This window comes from Dinoponera quadriceps, unplaced genomic scaffold (genome assembly GCF_001313825.1).
Source record: "Dinoponera quadriceps isolate SergipeBrazil2010 unplaced genomic scaffold, ASM131382v1 scaffold1573, whole genome shotgun sequence".
NCBI lineage: Eukaryota > Metazoa > Arthropoda > Insecta > Hymenoptera > Formicidae > Dinoponera > Dinoponera quadriceps.
In genome coordinates this window covers 1,791,323-1,795,222 of record NW_014556062.1, presented here as the reverse complement: position 1 = coordinate 1,795,222, position 3,900 = coordinate 1,791,323, and the positions used below count along the sequence as shown (strand labels likewise).

General features: G+C 47.2%; 1 protein-coding gene across 2 annotated transcripts in view; it reads right to left on the bottom strand.

Moving 5' to 3' along the window:
• LOC106746602 (pikachurin) overlaps positions 1-3,900 on the bottom strand; it is a 112,624-nt gene that overhangs the window by 12,005 nt on the left and 96,719 nt on the right. The gene's annotated exons all lie outside the window — the stretch shown is intronic.

The window sequence follows — 3,900 nt, the reverse complement described above, 5'->3', positions numbered from 1 at the left end:
CCCCCCCCCCCCGTTCAAGCGGCGACGAACGCACCGATGTTATTTGTTATGTCGCGCGTCGTCCGAGCGGGAGTTAATAGAACGGCCGTAAAACAGCACCGGGATGCGCCGATGTTCGTTCGTTCATTCGTTCGTTCGTTCGTTTGTTCGTCCATTCGTTTGTGCCTCAGTCGATTCGCGGTGGATTTTTACTCCGTCGACTCTTTACTCTTTCACGAGAGCGTCCGTCGTTGTCGTCGGTTCGCTCTCGCGAATTTTCAACTTCCGGGGGACAATTTGGAGAGAGGGAGGAACTGGGTAGTGCGAAGTGTATCTTCACAATTACACTTCCTTAAACTGTTCCGCTAATTCACCCGAGCAAAACTCGTTTAATCATTTCGAGAGCACTTCTCGTCCACCGGCGCTCTCTTCGCTGCGTTCGCAACCGGTCACTTTTCCGCGGGAAATAGAGACGCATAGCCCTTCCAATTCCGCCCCGTGATCTTAGCGAGATAGAAAGTCGCGATATATATATATATGTATGTATACATATGTATATATACGTATATATTTCGCCGATACATTTCTTATCGTTACGAGGGCGCGAAGTCCTTCGTCGTCCCTCGTTCTCGCTCCCTCTTTCTTCCCCACCTTGTCCTCCGTCGCCCTCGTCGCGCGGCCGACGTAATAATTCTTCTTCTCGTCGTCGAACATAAAGCGAAGAAACTCTTGGAACAGCTGTTGTTATTTAATTTACGGCCGGCGCGGGGATTTTGTGCTTTTCGTAAATCGAAATGCAAATACGCTATATGTCACTGTCTCGGATAATCCTTGATATAGCTGCATTCAAGTACCTTAAGAGCGGTAAGAGGTCGAAGCGGGCTGCTGCCGCCGCCGCCGCTTTAATGAGACTGCCTGGTAATTGTTTGTACGTCAGTTACCTCTCCAGATAAAGCGCAAAACATAAACGCTCGCGCGGGATCCTTCGTCGAATTACGGTGACCTGACGTTCCGCGAGACCCGGGAAACAACGAGAGAGAGAGAGAGAAAGAGAGTGCTTCTCCTCCCATCGATCGTGCTTAATTGTACGTATATTTGCAAATGTATCGCCGAAAGTTATCGGGTTAATTATAAATATATGTGCGACTGATGACGCACGTTGCGCCGGGAGTCTCGTCTATCACCTCGATCCTCATCCTTCCTGCCCTTTGTAACACTTTTGCCGGCTAAAGAATGACCGCATCTAAACTCGCGTTAAGAATGTACAAACCTATACGGAGGAGGAATAGAGAAAGAGTGAGAGGGAGAGAGAGAGAGAGAGAGAGAGATGGCTACTACGGGAAGAGCATGTATTATTCTTCACCTCGATCTTCAATATTGAACTAGAAGGATAACGCAGCAAGCAACAAACTCAACACGTCCGCCGGCGGTTGCTTAATTATAAATATCTTCGCGAACACGATTCATGCGAGAAATTTCTTCACGCGCATAACCCTCTGCGAAACAAATTCGGAGTTCTCTCGGATGAGAAACCCCGGCCGTCGATACGTGGCTACTGATAAATATGCGCAGTCTGCTGCGGAATTATAGCTGAAGGGTCGAACTGGCTGGCAGAATTCGCGTAACGAGTTCGATGATTTTGATCTTACACGGGAAAAAATATTAATATCAATTCAAAGTTCATATTCTCGCATGTGTAAGCAAGAATATATAATCTTACACGAGGATAAAACCCTGCTTGGATGAAGAAATTCTGCATAATCCCATAAAAAATATCATAATCTCGTTATTTAAGAATAATTCGAGTTGAGAGAGGAGAAATATCGGCGAGGAAGAAAGAATATCTTGAAATTAATGAAGAATCGTATCCGTTTGTGAAGATATCTCGTTCCCTCCGTCCGATATTTTCTCCTCTTAATTCATGAAGATTATTCCTGAATAACAAGAATATGATATGTTTAGTGGAACAAGAGAATGATGCGGCACACCTGACACCGACTGCGCGCTTCGTCTACCGCATCAACAAGCGCGAATGTGTCAAGAGGAGGATCCCCGAGTTACGAGGGTGTTATCTCCGCAGTGCGAGTCGCCCTTTCCTCGCAGTAGCGTCGTTGCGTACACCATATGCAACAATCATCTTCCCTTCGAATTTATTAAATTTCTCCTTCGACGTGCTCAAAGAGCCCCGTCCGTCCGTCTCGCCAGGTCGTCGCAGCCCGGCGCGCTCGAAAAATCGAGACGAGCGAAAACGAACGATCCCTTTAAGGTCCGGCGCGAAGAGCGACATAAATTAATTAATATGACGGTACGACGACGGGCGGTATCCTGACGGGGACCGAGATCGCGAGCGGAATGCGCTCCTTGAGAAGAAATTTCCCTCCTCGACGCCTATGCGCGGCGCTCGTTGGCCTCCTTTTCTCCTGCCGCCGCGTAAAAGCTACGTCCCGGTGATAAGGAGCTCCCGCGGGAGAGCCGGAGAGAAGTAACCTTGTATTATGCGAAAGACCAGGAACTCGTAAGGTCCCTCGGGGAACACCCTTTCTCACCGCTTACGACATCGTCCTTCTGTCCGGCTTATACGTCGCTCTGTGATGTTCACTTCGGCGTTCTCCCCGATGTGCGCGGAAAGACCGCTGATGGGTCCACGAATTCTTTACGAGACTGTTTGCACCTATGGGAAACTTAACAGCGGGTATGACGACGACGGAGACGGCGAGCACGAGGACGACGCGTGCCACTCCGCACGTCCCCTATTATGAACGGCCGGGGGAGGGGAGGGAGTGAAAATGTTATTTTCCCTACCGTTACAAGACCGTTTGATCTTTAAAGGCAACGCCTAGTTGATTCTATCGATTTTCTTGTTTTGTCGGGCAGTTTACGCGGAAAATACTTTTCCAGCTCGCTCGCGCGCGCACGTGAATTTCCATTATATCGTGATATCGCGTTTTAACGGTAAATACAATATAACTTAAATGGGCATACGGGTTGTTGCGGTGATCTATTTTCCGCGCCGTGTTCCGAAAGGCTTGTTATTTGATGTCGATAGTGATTACGAATTCATTATACGGATATACCAGTGGATCGTAATAATTTTATAATTTCTGCAACCGCGAGCCGGCGGAGTATTCGCGTTTAATGATGTCGTTACAGAGATACAATCGCGGGGGATTACAATTTGCGCAATTTGCGTATCGGTGTTTAAGTCAGAATGGGAGTCGAATTGATACTGTTATCGTCTGATTCTATCATTTTGCCGGGAGAATACGGTTTTTTACGCGTACACCATAGGGGAGATAAGAGAGAGTTGGAAACGGGGGGGGAGGGGGGGACGATAATTGGGACAAGCTAATTTTCTTTCTAACAGCTGGTGCTGTACTTTTGATTGAAACACAGCTGATGCCTCTAAATGACATACATGAAAATTTACTTATAATACGGAATATCGGGAAAGGAGCATCGCAAATGAGTCTCGCGACAGAAAAGAGCACGTGCAACCCGATATCTCTCCGTGGTCAAATTAATTATATCAGTTTCTTATTTCGTAATTCCTCTTCTGCATTTATGAGAGTCGTGTGTAATTTTAGTTTAATTTAAGTTTAATAACGACGAACGCGAGAGTGCCTCGAAGGCACTCCGACGGATGTTCCTTCGCTTCACAGCCCTTGGAAAGCCCTTCGCGTCCGAGTAGCGCGCGAAATATGCATAAAATTGCACCTCCCCAGCGAGGAAACGGACGCTACATTTGCAAAATTTATTTTTCTCCGATACGTCGGACGTTCAAAAGTTTGCGTGGAATAAATCATTGCAAAAACTATCCTACCGGACGAACCGAATGTTTCGGTGTCACACATATCTCTCCGGAAACAGAAAGACAGTGGAGAAGGGAAAAGTGCAACGAGTGAATTTTGAAAAATTCCATAC